Consider the following 19882-nt stretch of genomic DNA (forward strand, 5'->3'; position numbering starts at 1 on the left):
ATTTCAGATAAATGCTGTTCCTTTGAACTTTCTATTCATCAAGGAATCCTGAAAAAATCAGCCGCATATTAGAATGATTTCTGAAGGATCTTGTGACACTGAAGACTGGAGTAACGATGCTGAAAATTCAGCTTTGCATCACAGGAATAAATTACTTTGTCAAATATATTCAAATAGTACACAGTTATTTTAAATTGTAATAATATTTCACAATATTACTGTTTTTTTACTGTATTTTTAATTAAATAAATGTAGCCTTGGTGAGCAGACAAAGCTTCTTTTAAAAACATTAAAAATCTTAGTGGTTCCAAACTTTTGGACTGTACTGTATATATATATATATATATATATATATATATATATATATATATATATATATATATATATATATATATATATATATATATATATATATATATATATATCACACTATGTTGTATGGTGTCTATTTGTCTTTTTGAATATAGCGCAAAGAGCCGTTAGGACTATAGTACCTTTTGATGTTTTTTGCATTTCCTATTCATTGTAATTGCTTGGAATAGAGCAACCAGCACATTTTGCTAAATAACTTGTACTGTGTTACTCTAAAGAAAGAAAAATCATAAAAGTTTTTAACAACATGAAGGCGATAAATAATGTCAGAACTGTCTTTTTTTTTAAATATCTAATCTTGAGATGGGAAATAACATGTGAATAACATTAACGTCTGTAAGGCCTGTTTGGCGGAATCTGGGGTTTGACATTGAAAATTAGATAACTGGAGTCATCTGAGATTCCTCTGTATTAAGTGGACAAGGAGAGACTGAAAAAGCAGTGAAAATCTATTTTCGATCATCACTGCGTTGGATTAGTTTTGTGAAATTCAACTACACATGCAAAACTACACTGGTAAGTGTGACGTTTTCGTTAGTGGCGTTCGCTCTCACAGATACTGTAATCTTCCTCTTGCATGTCAGTCGATATGCTACTATTACATCATCTAAGAGTTTGTTCACCTTGGTTTGAATCTGATGGATCTGCCTTTGATATTGTGTTCTGTTTAAATACGATGTGTCCTGAAGAAGGATGTAGTGGAAGTGATGAGTAGATAATGAACAGACTGGCACAACCACATGAGGACAGTAGTCAGACTGGAGATTAATATAAAATCACTTCCAGTCTTGCAATAGTTCCTGTTGAAAGAGAATCAGGCTCATATGTCCTGGTGGCTGTATTTTGTTAGAGACTAATTTTATAGTAAATGCTGGATTAACATGGATTTACTATGTAGCTCACCAAAACTAATAAGCAAGGCATTTTCTTTGCATACATTCTTATAAATCATTTCTTCTGGTCACTTGATTAAGACAGTAAATTCAGTGATAAGGAATGGTAAAATACTGCCTTTAGTATCCGGTTTAAATTCTGCAGCTGTTCTGTAGGAATCGTCATGGTTAGACTGAATGTCCTTGACCTACTGAGTGCCTGTAATATCCTTCCTCATTATTCTGACAAATATAATTATTTCAGTTGCTACGAGGGTTTCTATTGGCTGATCCAGTTACAGTGAGTCACAGGTCAGACTTGATTTGCCGAAGGCAGATGTGAGTGAGTGGGGGGAGGGTAGATCCATACCATTGATCGGCCATATTAGAGAGGTATGCTAATGTGTCTTCATTTATGTCTTTTCTCAAAGCTTCCCAAGACACTGTTTGAAATGAAGGAGAACCGTCATTTTAATAAACGTTCCTTGAGGGAAATCAGGGTGGAATAATACACAATTCACTACAATCCTGCATATGACATCCCACAATTCTGTATTCAGTACATGCAGTTCAGCTGTAGTTAGAAGAATAAAAAATGGCATGTCAGAGTAGATTAATTTATAAATGTTGTTGTTTTAACTTTATACCAAGAAATAAACATTCTAGTCATTAAATATTGACGTGGTTGTTTCAAAAGCTTGAATTTGTCCTAGATCATCAGATGTGACGTTATGCTGCCTTAGAAGTCAATGTGAAACCATAGTTTCCTTGCTACATTTCCTGGTAAATCCGGGTGGAATGAAGTACAGTTGACTAAACTGAACAAATGGTTTAGGATTTACATTATTTTTTACTCAGAAACGGCTTAAAAATTTCATAAGTATTTACCAAAAAGCAGCAAGTAACACACTGAATATTAAACATGCAATTTTGAGGTAGAACGACTCAAATAGTTTTTCTTGTAAAACGTACTCCAATAATCTTTAATTTATTCACCACTTTAAATTTTTTACAGTGTACCATAACTGTGTTTATTAAAATGTATTGTGGATAATCACATGACATTGTTTTGTGCGGCCTCTTGTAGGTGTTGCAGCGATATTACAGTGGATTCTGTTCTTATTCATTAGGCATAGTAAAACACAGCATTGTTGATTCAGCTGAGTCTGCTCTCTGTCATAGTGTGACACCATCTGTCAATGTGTCCAGTGGAGTGTGCTTTAATAAGCCTGAATCAGTAAATCAGTGGGTGGAGTTTGACTGGTTTTAATGGTCTTGTTTGACCCTTTATGCAACGTCCCACCCAAACACAGTCCGTCATTGACAGGAGCACTTAGAAGCCTATTGTGCGTCTCTCTCCCTCTCTCGATCGAACCACCGCCCATTTACTATGTCTGTCACTGTTCTGGCAGTTAAATCTGGCAGTGGTAATCTTGTTAAAAGAATGATTCGCTCAAACTGGCTATGCTGTCTGTGTGTGTTTCAGTTTTTTTACTGGATATGTGTGTGTGTGCAATCAGGCATTTGGAAGAGACTCCTCGATCAGAAACAACTGGCGGAAAGAATTGCACTGGTAGAGTTCATTTTGTGTTGTTGACAAGCTCATTTTGTGTATGATAATACATCAAGCTGATTCAGAGTCACACTCTGATTTTGTGATCATTCGAATTACACTGCTAATTCACTTCCAGCTTTAAGGAGCCACACAGAGACTGTTTTGACTGTTGTCATTGAGCTGCTGTTTGAGTCACTGTTATTGTCTATAATGGAGACTGCTGCAGCTGTGACTCATTGCAAAGTCTGAGAATTCACATGCTTCATGACTGCATCTGAAACACATCAAATGCTGCCTAGAACCTCCAAATCCAATTTATATTGACCTCCATAGCATAGGTGTATCCATTGCTGCCTACACTCTAAAAACTGCGGGGTTAAAAACAACCCAAGTTGGGTTGAAAATGGACAAACCCAGCAATTGGATTGTTTTAACCCAGCGGTTGGGTTAAATGTTTGCCCAACCTGCTGGGTAGTTTTATTTAACTCAACTATTGTTTAAAAATTACTGTATTGCTTAATTAAAATTACCCCAAAGTATGTTGGAAATGAACATTTTTTAATGTTCAATGAATAATTATTAAACAATAAACATTTATTAAATTGCTTATTAATAAATGTATATTAATAAACTATTAAATGTATATTAATAAAATATTAAAGCTTATTAATAAACATTCACCTTTTGTCTATTATTCAGTCCCTCCAGAAAAACTTGGATTTTTTTTGTGATTGTTGCAGGCAAAAATCCTTGATTATGCGGCACGTTTTCTTAAAAAATGCAATAGAATATGCGGGATTTTTTAGAACATAAGGTTCCCATGGCAATAGGGGGAAACAATGGCACTTTACTTATGTGAAGTAAATGCAACATTTTTCAACTTTCTGCTAAGATAGCTATATGTGACTTTTTTGCAACGAAAATACAGGGATTATGAAATCATGCTAGCCCCGCATATTTTGCTTGCTGAAATCGGCAATTTATGCGGCGAAAGTGCGGCGTATTTGAAAAAATGCGACCCTTGCATAAATATGCAGACTTTGGCTGATTATGCGTTAAATCAGGCAATCGCATAATCACGTTTTTCTGGAGGAACTGATTATTGTTGTCTCTAATTGCATCTGGTTTTTAATTTCCCAACTATTTTAGGTTCATTTTAAGCTAGCCATATAGCAATTTTTAAACAATAGTACATAGTATAGAACAAAAAGTTAGTTTAAATAAAACTACCCAGCAGGTTGGGCAAACATTTAACCCAACTGCTGGGTTAAAACAACCCAATCGCTGGGTTTGTCCATTTTCAACCCAACTTGGGTTGTTTTTAACCCAGCATTTTTAGAGTGTATGATATCCCACAATTGTGTACACACAGTTTGATAGTTGGTTGAAAGAATGCAAATGGCATCAGTTAGAGTGCTTTGTATTTATATAAAAATAAAATGTATATTAAAGTAGCTTTATAATTATTTACTTGCTTGTAATGACTTCCATATAGTGCCATATTAATGTATACCTTTCTGAATTTGGGGTCAGTGAGATTTTTAATGTTTTTGAAAGAAGTGCTCACCAATGCTGCATTTATTTGATGAAAAAAATATAAAATTAAAAAATATTATATTGTTTTCTATTTTTAATATATTTTAAAATGTAATTTATTCCTGTGATGGCAAAGCCAAATTTTCAGCATCATTACTCCAGTCTTCAGTGTCACATGATCCTTAAGAAATCCTTGTGCTGATTTGGTGCTGAAGAATTTTTTTTTTATTATTATTATTATTATTATTATTATTATTATTATTATTCTCAATTTTGAAAAACAGTTGTGCTGTTTGTGCTTACTATTTTTGTGGAAACCGAAATTTTTTTTTTTTTAGGATTCTTTGACAAATAGACATTTTAAAAGATCAGCATTTATTTAAAATAGTAATCTTTTGTAAAATTATAAATGTCTTTACTGTCACTTTTTGCTCAATTTACTTTAATTATTCCTTGCTGAATAAAATTTTTCATTTCTTTCACAAAACTGACCCAAAATTTTGAAAGATAGTATTTCTATACTATTTTATGATGCACAGATTTGTAACGCTTTTCTTAATTTTTAAGTCACATACTTGTAAATTATATTTTAATTTCACTTGATAATTTTTAAGGACAGTTTCAAAGGGGAATGTATCTTAAGCACTGGTTTTATTTTTGTTTATTACTTTTTTCTTTTTTTGATAAAAATTAGTTTGAGAAAACAAGTGTTTAATTTTCAGGGACCCCTGATGTAGATCATCAGATGTGAAATTGTGCTACTTTGGATGTTAAAAAAACAGTTTCCGAAAGATACACCTTCATACAAAAAAAAAAAAAATGCTTTAACTGGCTGGGCAGCAAGGTTACTGCCTTCTGTTATGGACACATTCAGTATCTTTATCCAGTTTTGACCAGGATTTGTCTATAAGCAGGTGAGTCAAGTCAGTGATCATGAGGCAGTGGTTCATTCCCTGCCCTTTCCGCTGCAGGACTGCAGGCACTAATGAATTGTAGTGTTTGTTTGCAGCCAAACAGCAGTGTGTCTTTATTCGCAGGCTGCCTGACCCACACTTCCTGCTAGCTTTACAGACAGGAGCGGATCCACTCCGCTGTGGGTGTGTATCAGTGAACGTGTCTGCCGAGTTTGGCTAACCACCCGCAGATAGGTCTGCAACCATAAATCTTTTAGGTGCTGAGGGTGGTGAAGGTTGTAACTCAGTTTCCACCTCCTCGTTTGTTACACAGAGATATTGTTTGGAGGGAAAACACATGCTGCAGTACTTTTACACATATGCTTTCTTCTGTACTTTATCAGTATCTTTGTCTTGTTTTACTAATAGTTAAATATCCTTAAAACAAGATATATTAAAAAGTTAAATCATGTATCATAATACATTTTTTCATTAAATTTAGATGTATGTATGTATGTTTAGCACCAGGTATTTATAGGAACTCCCCGAGAACTAAATGTTCCCTAGGACCATTTTGTCGGTTGCATTTGCAACGCCAGTTGACGTGACTTGCGTCCTGCTGCTCTGATTGTTGTACCTTTTTTTTATTTTGACTGCTCTGAGAACACCAGAGCCTGAGTACACAGCCCTCCCATTCTCCGTCTTCATTAGTTTACGATCTGTTTAACAGTCCTATCTAATACATTATTAGATAGAACTGTTAAACAAAGAAAGTATACGGTATATGAAAAAGTATTATAGCGTTTACCGTGTGGTTGATAGGTGAATCTGATTTCACAAAGTACAACATGTTCCTGGATCTTTGTCGATCCTGGAACAACATTCCAATCAACCAAACAAACAGATTTGAGGGCCAAGTTTACAGTTTCTGTCAAGTTTAGGCTAACGGCCAGGGTTAGGTGCTTCTACGTCAGTTTTATTCATCTATCATTCTCCGCTGATTTTAGGAACAACTTGTATAAAGCAAGGACTAAAGTTGAGGCTAGGGTTAGGTTGGGGGTAGTGATATAATTGTCAGGACTAAATTTTGAGCAGTTAAGCGAGAGCCAGCAAAGACGGGGCCAAGGAAATTGATGATATCGGGAGTGGGAGGCTGGGTGTGACCTTCAGCGACGAAGGAGACTTGGTGTTGGGCGATGAAACACACTTGGTGCTGGGCAGAACCAGTGACAACAAAGAAGACTTGAAGCTGGGTGATGAAGGAGACTGAAGGTTGGATGGGACCAGTGGTGGAGGGAGGACTTCAGATGACACCAGGACATCCATCTAGGAATGGGTATGTGGGTGGGGACAATGGTGTGAACTGGCAATCCTAGTCTATAAGCCAATCTTTGTCATCCAGCTCCACTAATAAACCCACTGGGATGTATATAGCTTCAGGCTTGGGCTCCGTGGTGGGCATTTGCTCTGGCTTCGTGGCGAGCATTGGCTCTGGGTCCTTGGCTGGTGTTAGTTTGGGTCTGTGGAACCCATCACAACTGGGTAGGCAGACTCCAAACAGGTGAGGATGTACTTTCTCCTAATGAGATTCCCCATTTCTGGCAAGTCCTCCCACTGGCAGCTCCGCGTGTCAACCCAATAGATGGTCTTCAAACTGGTGTCGTCAAACTTGGAGATTTTAGCCAACTCACAACTCACAGAAGAAGCCCTTCCCAGGAAAGATTAATGAAGGCAGCTGTGTAGCGTCTGTACAAATCAGTCACACAATTATTCATTATATTTAATGAATTACCCATAAGCTCACTCTATCAAAGTTCTGTGAACCCACCCCCCTAAACTGCAACCAGCATCCCAAATGTAGCTAGCACACAGGCAGAACTAGGTGTCCTGTTACAGATACATGGTACTTTTACGATCAGAAAGAATGTTTTAGAGACCAGTGACTCATTCTTTCTGAGAAGGACAAATAAACTCTCTTAATCCTATGTATTCTCTATATAACCACTTGGGAAATGTATAAACAAGTATAAACTCCTTATTGGCTCAGACACCTCAAGAGGGTGTGACATCTTCACCCCATTATATTCACTGATCATAAGATCAAACCCTCTTCTTCTTCTCTTTTACTGACAAATGCTGATTTTAAGATGATGCTGTAAGAAGAAGCTAGAAGCTTCTAAGGAACCCCAACCTTGTGCCAGGCTTCAGCCTAGACCTTCTATTCACCAAAGATCCTCTGAATCCAACTGGTTCTCTTTCATCAAGACAATATCGGCAAAGATTAAAAGGGAGCCTCCGCAAATTGCATCAGGACAGTTTTAATTCAACTTGGAGAGACATGCAAGTATCAAACTTAGTCTCATTACCTGATACATTAAGTATCCTTACCCCTTTTAAAGAAGGGCCTGTTAAAACAAAACTGATGGTTTGCTCAAGGCTGTTGATCAAACAATGCTGTAACTTCTTGCTTCCTGTACTCTGCTTTAGCTCTCTCTTTCCTTTGGTAAACTGTATGCATGTATGTGTGTGAATGTTAGAGAAGTTAAAGAGTTAGTTCACCCAAAAATGAAAATGATGTCATTAATGACTCACTCTCATGTCGTTCCAAACCCGTAAGACCTCCGTTCATCTTCGGAACACAGTTTGAGATATTTTAGATTTATTCCGAGAGCTTTCTGTCCCTCCATTGAAAATGTATGTACGGTAGACTGTCCATGTCCGGAAAGGTAATAAAAACATCATCAAAGTAGTCCATGTGACATCAGTGGGTTAGTTCAAATTTTTTGAAGCATCGAAAATACATTTTGGTCCAAAAATAACAAAAACTACGACTTTATTCAGCATTGTATTCTCTTCCGGAATCCTTACCATTGAATTGATTCCATTGAATTGATTCCATTGATAATTGATTCCCTTTAAGTGTTTAGTCTAGTTAATAAAGTCTTGTTCATGTCACACGTAAAGTTGTCTGTGTTTCACGCTCATATACTGGAGTCCCGGGGCGGAGCCAGGGGTGGCCGTGGCCTAAGCTTGGCCACCCCTTTGGCCACCCCGCTCACAACCTCTGTTTCTGAATCCTTTTTTGTTGACAAGAATTGCGTTTATTTAAACGCAGAACCGTCTCTTTAAGACCACAAAAAACAGGAGACTATTCAGAAGCGCACTCCATCTTCACCTCAGAGCCAGGCGCAAATCAAACGCGTGCGGAAATGATACAGGTGCTGAATGAGCTTCAGCAGAACAGCAGTGAACGGCGAACATTATATATATATAGCTCACATAAATGTTTCTCAACCGGTGGGTTGCAAGACGCGCACTTTTCAATCGCGCGCAAATACGGCGCGCTATATTTTAGGCTACTCACTATAAATAAAGCGCAAAAGAAACTACGAGCATGCAACGTCGTAGTTCTGTCGCCCATTAAGTCATGAAAATGCGATTAAAGTTGCATTAAAACGGTGATTTTTGACGGTAATTTTTTAATGCATAAATAAATGTGAGAACTGTGCATTTGTATTAGAAGCAATAATTTATAAAGTACAGACAAAAGTTATCACATTTAAATGCATAAAATAATTAATTTTACATTCTGGCATTTAGTGTGCTGTTGACTTCTGCATCAGCAAATGGGAATTCAAAGGAGAACACTTTTTTTTTTTTTTTGTATGAGTTTAATTTAGGTATGATAGAACTGTTGCAATTATTTATTTTGACAATATAGAAAGTTTAAAATTTAGTGTTTACTTATTTGGATAATCTTTGAAGTACAGTATGTAGTTATCTGGATGTCTCATCCATGGATATGCAACAACGGAGAAGTTATTGGGGGTTTTGAGAACCAGAACAAGCTGACTGAACAAGTTGAAATTTAGCTATAGTGTGAGCCACTTTATTAATATGCCTGCAAGTGAGGAAAGCAAATAAAGAAAAGAAAAAAGAGGTCACATTCACTCATCTTAATTAATTAAGTACAAATGAACTGTATTCAGTTGTGTTGTGTAGGCACAGTTCAGTACTTTATAGTCAGACTCGTTTTTATGTTATAATGAAGATTTCTGTGCCACCCCAGACTGGTTGCTTGCCCCTGCCTGGCCACCCCTATGAAAAAATCCTGGCTCCGCCACTGCTGGAGTCCCTATTCATGCAGATCCTGACTACAGGCTCTGAGTAGTACTGTACAATAAGATTGTTATTTCCCATAACCTGGAAATTAACATTTCTTAGAATTAATAAACAATTAACACTGTGTGTTCATTGGACAACAGGTTAATTGATTGTAATATTAATTTTATTACATTAAAGGCGCTCTAATCGATCCTGGGTGGAGTAACTTCCTGTTGACGTTCGAAGTGTTGTCAAACAAATCCGAGGCTAGCTAGACCCTCCCTCCTCCTCCTCCTCCCCCTCCCCTCTGTGCTTCCTGAAACAGTCATGAACGCACATTTAAAATCATTCTTGTCGGTTATTGGCTGGAGCGTGTTTATTATGATTCGTGGTCCAGGCTGCACCAGTTTGTTTTTATTGCCGTTTTCGGAGCTTGTGGCGACTACAGAGACCGCTTTTTTTTTTACAGTGTGTTCAGGGGACAGGCAGCTAGCGGATAGTGAGGAGATGTCTGCTGTATGTGACAAAAAAATGTTTTGGCCTAAAACGCGTGACATCACTTAGAGCACCTTTAAGTTCATTTTATTAACTGATCCAAATATTTATAATTAATTATAACTAGTTATGATTAATTATTAATATTTCTTTTGAGCTAATTTGCTACAGCTGCTAGATCCATAATTTCAGTTGGTCTTGTGTTCTGTCACAGCAGGTCAGGCAAAACGAGGAGAAAGGGGTCTAATTACAGCCCTTTTTTTTTATAAACAAAAACAAAGGTCCACAATGAAGATGATCACAGAAGAAACATGTGGCACTAAAAACAACACAAGACAAAGAACTGAACAAACTGAGGACCTTATATACACAGGATAGCTAATCAACAGAACTAGAGACAAGTGCTTTAAGATGAGCAGTAACCATGGAAACAAACTAGGATCAGGAACATAGGCACACGGGAACAACACAGAACCGAACCAAAACACAGCGACCATACTTGTGACAATTTTATAATGCAATGTTTATTTAAAGCTGCTGTCCGCGATTTTTGGCCCTCTAGCGGTTAATAAACAGAACTGCACGCGTCTTGCGGAGGAACATTCTAACCGGAGCTACTTTTCTCCATGTATGTCTATGGCGAGTCACGCAGTTACTGTGATACTCTGCGGCGAGTCCTACTAATCTGAAATAGTCCGAATATTAACACTTATTATAAGTGTACCATAATGATTCAGGATAAGACAAAAACACGGTTTGGAAAATGGATTCATTTTGCATATTCTCATTATATAAATTTTGTAAATCTTTAACACAAAAAAAGTTGCGGACTGCTGCTTTAACTGAACAAAATTTGAATTATTTGTATTATTTTATTAATAGCATTAAACATGAACCAGTTTCATTTAATTTATTTAATTTTCATATAGTTAAATAAAAAATATTTAAACATAATATTCACAATAGTTTGGTACCGTTAAAATTTGACCGGAATTGGTACCGACTACTGAAATTTTGTCAACCCTATTTAGAACAACATTTTTAAACTATCCTTTCAAAACAAGTAGAAAAAATCTGCCAATGCAACAAGACAAAAATACTTCACAATGCATTCTCTGAAAAGTCTTTTCCTCCGTACTGTGGCATATTTGAATGAAACATTTTCTTTAACAAGAAAAAATTAGGGTGGAACTTGTTTTTGTCAGAAAGGTATTGGATTGTTGTAGTTTGTTAATTGCTGCAGTCTCATGTTAGTGACAGGTTGCTGGAGGGTTTATTGTCTCTTGCACCAGTCAATGTCATCAGAGAAGAGAAGAGATGCTTTTGTGTGGAGGAAGTTATTTTGATTAAAGATTACAAGGGCACATGAATTTAAAAAATAATGATGTGCAGATTGTGCACAGATGAATAATTTATAATTAACGTTGCAAACATTTTTGGTGAATATCTTCTCTTCTACTCAATTTCTCTTCTTATAAAGATGTTTAGACTGGTACACTAAACAATGACTAATTAAGAATGTGATTTTCTGAAATCTCAACACATGGTTCATCATCTCATCGTGTTTTCTGAGAGCAGCAGTAGACTCCATGCTGATTTGTCCTTGTGGGTAAGCCACTGAGTGAGACCTCCACTGGGAACTGTGTGGGAGAGAGAGCTGTGAACACCCTCTGATTAAACCTGCTCCTCACACATACTGAAGACTTGAGGTGTGAGAACCCTATGTGTGTGTGTGTGAGAGAGAGAGAGCGATGGTTGAAAATGGCATGGTGTTCCTCTGTATCAGCAGTCCTTTTTGTTAGCTGGCCCAGCTTTCGCCAGCTCCTCTACTTTCATCAGTGACCTTCAGCACATTTTTAGTCAGTCTTCTTCTTGTCTCTTTGTAGTTCAGGTGAGCTTTCACAGTCATGCTGGTTTCAGCCCACGCTGCTCGTACGACCGATATTACCTTCTCAGGGTTATTTTCAAATACTCATTTGCATAATATCTAGAGGTTTTGGCAAGCACACATGTTAGCTGTCTAAAACTCTGTATGTTTGTTCTTTGATGGAGATATGTGGGCATTTTGCTCTTTCCTCAACAGAAATGAATGAGTAAATAATATAGAAATTGTAGAGCCTACAGCTGTTTTTCACAGAATTTCCATTCATCGGAGCTATTGTTGACTAGACCAAATGTCTGTTAGCATTGTTGGTATCACAGTGTTTGATAACTGAAAATTGTTGCTACACATCACACTCTTAAAAAACCTCATGAGATGGTTTTGAAATGGATTTCTTAAAACAAGAAATTGTAGTGGGACTGGTCAAATACAAAGCAGTTATCATGATCCAGTTAGTCACTGCTGGTTGATCAGGGCTCCAGGCTGACATTTGAGAGTAGTGGCACTTTGGTAGCACCGGAGTGGTCGGTTTCCCTTAATATAATATATACATATAATACAATTTGATACAATGACTATCCCACATTTCTGCCACATTATCATATAGTGTTATTACAGTAAATCTATGTTGGTGATTTGTAGATTGAAAAGCCTTCTAACTGGATTTTTCTGGCACGATGTTTCTCTTGTTTTCCGCATTAGTATTTTTGAGAATGTCATTGCTGCTTCATCTGGCTTTAGTTTAAATCACAGAGACATTTGTGGTTTGTATCAGAGAACTTTGCTTTATTGTTCAGCACTTTGGTCAGCCATGCTTGCTGTTTTTTAATGTGCTAAATAAATAAAACAACCTTGAACCTCGAGAACTTTTCACTGGATCTCACAGTGCTGTTTAGTAGTGGTTGAGTGATTGAGATTGGTCAGTGAGTAAACACATTCACTTTAGTCTTTTGAGCCGAGCTGATAAATGGTCCATGTGGCCCAGTTCACACAAGTAGCGCTGTTTCATTCTGCTTTTGCTGCATTTGCCGTTTAATGTTTCTCATATACAACAGAAATGGCAGAGCTTATCAGTTAGTCAAATTGGTAGTAGCACCAGTGCGACCTCTAACAAAATTCATTTGCGCTGTCAGGAAAAAAGTCGTAGTCTGGAGTGCTATAGATGCTTTAAAAATTATATTTTGTCAACTAGCCTACTAGGCTACTGGAGAGGAAAGAGTTACCCTGTGACTTTCTGAGATGTTGTGTGTGCAAAATCAATAATGGTAAACAATCATCCCTCTGGGATCACATTGTTAGGTCTGTCAGTCCAATGCTGATTGATTTGCCTGACTCACCCATGCCAAGAATCTCTCTCTCTCTCTCTCTCTCTCTCTCTCTCTCTCTCTCATTGGGATGTCTCCAGGAAGGATTCTGGGTTTCTCAGTTGCTTAGAGGAGTTAGAAGTTTTCACAGTCAGACATTTTTCTGCAGTCTTTGAACACACCGTTCGGGCTGGGGAGAGGGATTCACCACAGCAACTGGAGCTGCTTCTTCCTCTATGTACTGCCAAAAACAATCTTATGAAACAGTATTAGTGACTTGTTTTCATTTAACAAAAAAATTAAACTTCCTTAAAGGGATAGTTCACCCAAAAATGAAAATTTGATGTTTATCTGCTTACCCCCAGCGCATCCAAGATGTAGGTGACTTTGTTTCTTCAGTAGAACACAAATGATGATTTTTAACTCCAACCGTTGCCGTCTGACAGTTGTATAATGCATGTCAATGGGAACAAAATCTATAAAAGTAAAAAAAAAAACATGCACAGACAAATGCAAATTAAACCCTGCGGCTCGTGACGACACATTGATGTCCTAAGACACAAATGATTGGTTTGTGCAAGAAACCGAACAGTATTTATATCATTTTATACCTCTAATACACCACTATGTCCAACTGTCTTGAGCATCCAGTGTGTGAGGTCTGAAAACGCACTCTTATGACGGAAGTGATGTCACTCATTCAAGTATAAACACGAGACATCACTTCCATCATCAGAACGCGCTTTCAGACCTCACACACTGGATGCAGTTGGACATAGTGGGGTTTTACTCTTGTTAAATAATTTCTTATTTCTTGGGCTTCACTTTTTTACTTTACTGTGTTTTGGGATTTTTCCATTGTGCACATCATGTACCTACCTAGACAAAACAAGAAGTAGTAGTCCTTGGACACACTGACACTCTCACACGCAACCAGAAGTTGAAGACACACACACATTTACGCACATACATTTCTTATTTGTTATTATATTTCTTGAAATGCCATACATGGTAAGGTTTGATTCTTAAAGGTGCCCTAGAATCAAAAATTGAATTTATCTTGGCATAGTTAAATAACAAGAGTTCAGTACATGGAAAAGACATACAGTGAGTTTCAAACCCCATTGCTTCCTCCTTCTTATGTAAATCTCATTTGATTAAAAGACTTCCGGAAAACATGCGGATCTCAACATAACACCGACTGTTACGTAACAGTCGGGATCATTAATATGTACGCCCCCAATATTTGCATATACCAGCCCATGTTCAAGGCATTACACAAGGAAAGGCAGTATTAACGTTGGATCTGTGCACAGACTAGGTAAACAAGCAAGAACAACAGCGAAAATGGCAGATGGAGCAATAATAACTGACATGATTCATGATAACATGATATTTTTAGTGATATTTGTAAATTGTCTTTCTAAATGTTTTGTTAGCGTGTTGCTAATGTACTGTTAAATGAGGTTAAAGTTACCATCGTTTCTTACTGTATTCACGGAGACAAGAGCGGTCGCTATTTTCATTTTTAAACACTTGAAGATTGTATAATTCATAAACACAACTTCATTCTTTATAAATCTCTCCAACAGTGTAGCATTAGCCGTTAGCCACAGAGCATATAGCCTCAAACTCATACAGAATCAAACGTAAACATCAAAATAAATACTTTACTCACATAATTCGAAGCATGCATACAGAATGCATGATGAACATCTTATAAAGATCCATTTGAGGGTTATATTAGATGTGTGAACTTTGTAAATGCACTGTAATATAGTCGAGAGCTCGTGTGGCAGGGAGTATAGTTAATGATGCCCCAAAATAGGCAGTTAAAAAAATTAATTTAAAAAAAATCTATGGGATATTTTGAGCTGAAACTTCACAGACACATTCAGGGGACACCTTAGACTTATATTACATCTTGTGAAAAAGCATTCTTGGGCACCTTTAAGTCATATGATTGGATGCTCAAGCCATCCTGGAGATTGTTGTTTGACCTTAGCCTGACATGGTCATACTCAATTCTAGTCAGAATATGAGTCTGATACTGCTCCATTGGGCTTTGATTATGGGGGCGTATTTCAACCGATCCAGGAAAGACCTCAATTGGATAGACCTACAACCAATCAGAGCTACAGAGTAAGTGACGTATGTTGAGCGACGCATAGTTGTCAACAGAACTCTTCTTAGCGACCATCGGGGCCAGCTGATAAATCAAACTTTTGCCGAATCCCGTAGGAAGGACGGCAAAGACATCTTTCCCATCGACAAATGCCTTGATCACGGTCCTCTGTTCCTCTTTTAAAATTAATGCGCTGTCGATATCTTCTATAACGGACGCGATGGCGGAATCTACACATCTCAGTTCTTCAACAGCCATCATTGTTGTAAACTAATTGACCTTTTGCAAAGACTCGTCCCCCTTAGTTACTGTTGCTTTGTCCGACAAGCCGTGGCGCTGTCACGCCACACAGAGTGGAAAATACATCGCGGAACAAAGAAGAAACTGACAACACATCGACAGACGAGACAGAGCAGGTTACTTATGATATTAAACAAAGTCCCAGCTTTCAAACTGTGTAATTAGTTATTAAAAAAATTCAAACAATAAAAACCGTTTTGTGGCTCTTTAATGTGTCGTGACCATGATCGTGACAGATTGCTGTAGCGCCTCAGCTCAAGAGGCTCGTGAACCGATCATCTCTTCCTACTAGTCCATTTATAGCATCAAATAAACATGAATGAACATGAGAATGAATGTTGTTTCAAACGCGGAAAGACGTCAATATGCACAATTTTTCAAGTTTAAGTCCACCGATGTAAATCTTCTAACTCCTGACTGCTTTGTTGGACAAAATGGCGGATGCGGCGTTCTGATTGGTTAGATCGCTTGTCAATCAAAATCCCCAAGCTCTCTTTGATGACGTGGGTGGTTACGTAACCGCAGATAGCCTGTCCATCATCGATTAAAGCCCGCCCTGGCAATTTGATTGGCTCGGCCTTCTGGGAGCCGAGCATAATTACTCCACAATGGATCGAGTCCAGACCGAACTTCCCGTCCAAAAAATGTTGTGGGCGGGGTTCGGGCTGGCACCCAGGCTAGTTTGACCTATGTCTATAAATATGACCCTTCTTCCTGAATAAATCTGAGAATGCTTTGTACCACACTTGATCTGTGTCTGCTTGGTCATTCTCCCGAGATCTCGCACTGCTGCTGCCACACATCACGGGTTGAGGCGCCTGTTTCTAAACTGATGACTGAGACTACCAATATTCTACCTATGACAGATTTTAATCTAACAACTGTATACATTTACTTCAGAACCAAATCAATGTGAAATAATTTAAGTATATATAGCTTTTTACTGTATTTTAAATTAAATTAATTTAATTTGTTTAAAAAAATATATATTTTTAAACTATTGGGATATTATGTTCTGTTCTGTTCAGTTTTTGAGTAAAACAAAAATCAAATCTTTAAAACAAGGTACATTTACTTTAGAAGCAATTCAGTGTAAATCATTTCAGAAAATACTCTTAAAATTAATTATTAATTTAAAGAAAATTTCAAACCATAAATTTTTAAATTCTGAGAGCAGCAATGGCAGTGTGCAGTTCTTTTTTGGTTTATTTTGGAGTTACTTTATGATCGAGCACCTGCCCTGAGTTTAGTTGGGATGTGCGCATTTTTTCTTTTTCAAACCATAAATTTTTCTCACACCTTTGGCAAATTGTTTTCCAGTAAAAAAAAAAAAAAATATATATATATATATATGTATATATATATATATATATTTAAAACATTTTTTTTTTACTTACAGGTAGATAATAGGACTTGTTTTCAGATCAATTTAATTCATTAATTTCATTTTTTCTTACCCCATTGGCAAGTGTGTGTGTTTTTGTGTGAGCACTTTTATTTGTGTGTATGGATGGTGTTTTTTTGTTGTTGTTGTTGTTGTTTTGGCCTCTGACTCAAATCATCAAGGTGGTTTTTGCCCTCAGGATTTTGTACGTTTTGAACTGAAGTCAGGAGGAGGAGGCTCACTGTCATTTCCATTTCCTCTGGCATTCCCTCACCTTCTCATGTCTACACCAATTACTGCTGCTTTCTGATGGGTTCAGTATGTGCACCATCACTTTTGATCACACCTTACAGGAACACGAGCACCGTGACTTCATTCTGACATAATATCTCTAACAACATGCCATACACCTTCATGCGTGGAAACAGACGTCATGTTTGCAGCGGTGACTCATGTTTTAGTAGGTCGTATGCTGCTGCATGTTTCTATCACTCTCTCTTCTCCTCATCAGTTGAGATGTGAGGCTTAGAGACACTGTTGTTCATTCTAAGTAAGCTGTCAGGAAATGAATGAAAGTGTGGCTAATTGTTTGTGTTAATTAATATAAGATCACAGCTCCTTTTCAGCGTTGTCTTTCCAGATGGAAGTCTGCTTCAAAATCTCACCCATGACGATGCTCCAAAAATGTCAAAAGTTTGGTATTTAATGAAGACATTTGGACATAGGCAGAGTTTCAATTTTTTCGCTTGGGAGGAGGGCACACCTAACGTTTTTTTTTTTTTTTTTAATATATTTTTTAAAGGAATTAAATGATTGAAAGGGGTTTAAGGGAATAAAGAAAAAGAAATAAGAACAGAGAAGTTGTAGGTCTAACTGCAGTTATTAAGTAATCAATTTAAACACAATTATGCACACATTCACCCTTATTATGTCGAAAATGCAAAACGTTTCTTGTCTCATCAGATTCAGTTATGAATTACATCAAGAAAGGGACTTTGATTACATGAATCATGTAAATGAGAGCATATTTTCAATTCAAAATGGCGAATTTTCGTAATAATTTGAGTACTTTGCATCACTATATATTTCTATTGGTCATTTAACATTTCAATTGTAAAACAGCTATCAAATATTAAATGTTTAGCTACTTGCATCTTTCCACATACTTTTTCGCTGTTAATAATAAAGCGTTGCACACTCGTTTACGCTGAACAGTAAAGCACGTCTTTTATGATTTGATTGGCCATCTCAATCATGTTGACATGTTAGACCGCTGAGGCAAAGCAGCCTAAAATGTAACTTTTAAAACTTTTTGTCATCTTAACAACAACCCACATGCACACTGTAAAGTTTCAGGAGTGACAACCGCATTTAAATGCGGCAGTGAGTCCCCTAAATTATCGTTTCATGTGTGTACAGAACACGATGCATAAAGGCTGCTTCACAGTGTTGCCATTTTGGGGTTGTTGTTTAAGCGTGTCTCACACAGTGATCGAGTTTATGGAGTTAAAAAATTTAGCAGGTGCGGGTTGCGATATTTCAGTCTTATTTTCAGCATAAAACATTTCCATTTATTTAGTTTTTTTATGGGTTGGTTCTTGTTTGCTGATTTGCCTTTAAGATCTGTCAACAGTCCGGATCGTTCCTATTTCCCTGTGATTTCTTGCACAGCACATACAGGCGAGAGATACATCTCTGATGCACATTAAAATATATATTTTAACTTGCATCAGAGATGTATCTCTTGTCTGTCATCTCATATATCTCGTGTCGTACGTCATTAACAACTAGCTGTTCAGTTCAGTTCTGTACACACTGCGTAGAATTTTTGTACTAAATGCGGTGGTCACTACCTGCATTCTTTGTGAGTTAATTTAGTTGTCACTCCTGTAAATTATTGAACTGTGTGTGTACTGAACAGGACTTAAAGGTGAATTGACAACCAAATTTAGCTGCAGTGTGTACATGGCCACTGTGTACATGGGGCTATAAACACCATATACAATTTCATTTCATTGTATATGGTATATGGTGTTTACAGCCCTGCATATATGATATTTATATAGCATATCTTCTACATTTAAGATACATTTACAAAGAACGACTGCTATACAAAGAGTAACAAAAACATATCATGCAGATGAAGCTGCCTCTTTTTCAAATTGCATACAGGTAGATATTAATAGTGGAACATTCAGAGTTAAAGCCTACCATTCCTTTAGTTGTGGGTTTATTTATTTAAAAAAGGGATAAAAATCCATTTTGTTTAGTTAGCCTGCTAATTTAGCATAAATGTGAACTAAAGCAGGAACAGAATGAGAAGAGAGTTCACTTGTGTACCGTGATACTTGATCCGTGAGTTGTGAGAAAATGGGTCTTCTTGATTTTGAGTATAGTAAAATAATTTAGCCTTTACTTACACATTCTACCAACTAAAATGATGACAAGACAAATAAAATGACAAAAAAAAAAATAAAAGGATTATATGTATATATAATATTTATTAATATCTCAGACAAAAACATAATTGGCTGTGGTCTGGGACCCAATATGTGTGTTAACCTGATTAAAAAAAATATATTTAGTTATCCAAAATTACCAAATTACAGCTCAACAATTAATACTGCTTTAATAAAAATATAAACTTGTACCTCAAATGTCAATTGAGCTCAACTTGAACCTGGAAAATTCCTTAATCATCCCCATTAGAGCACTACCACTAAAAATCTGCAAGCTTCTTTAAAAATATATATATATAGTTAATTTGACTAATCAGTTAGCACTTTGTTGGCTGACTAGTTGACCACACTCTCCCAAACCTATTTTGAGAACCTCTTAATGGCAGTGTATCACTCACTTTTCTGGCATGAATTGCAGAAGTAGGTCACATGTAGTTGAGTAATAGTGCTGTCTTTCACTTGTACCAAATGCACAAGAATGCCCTAAGGAGCTCATTCAGACATGAAAAAAGTGAAGAGGTTAATGTGTAAACACGACTGGTCAGATAGCTTGACGAGGGTTTGAATATGAGTTCTCTTATTAAAATGATTGTGTTATCTT

At 36.9% G+C, this 19882-nt stretch overlaps 1 protein-coding gene across 3 annotated transcripts in view; it reads left to right on the forward strand.

The window, feature by feature from the left end:
- The window catches only part of apba1a (amyloid beta (A4) precursor protein-binding, family A, member 1a), an 81773-nt gene that overhangs the window by 31126 nt on the left and 30765 nt on the right, over positions 1-19882 (forward strand). The gene's annotated exons all lie outside the window — the stretch shown is intronic.

This window comes from Chanodichthys erythropterus, chromosome 13 (assembly GCF_024489055.1).
Source record: "Chanodichthys erythropterus isolate Z2021 chromosome 13, ASM2448905v1, whole genome shotgun sequence".
NCBI classification, from domain to species: Eukaryota; Metazoa; Chordata; class Actinopteri; order Cypriniformes; family Xenocyprididae; genus Chanodichthys; species Chanodichthys erythropterus.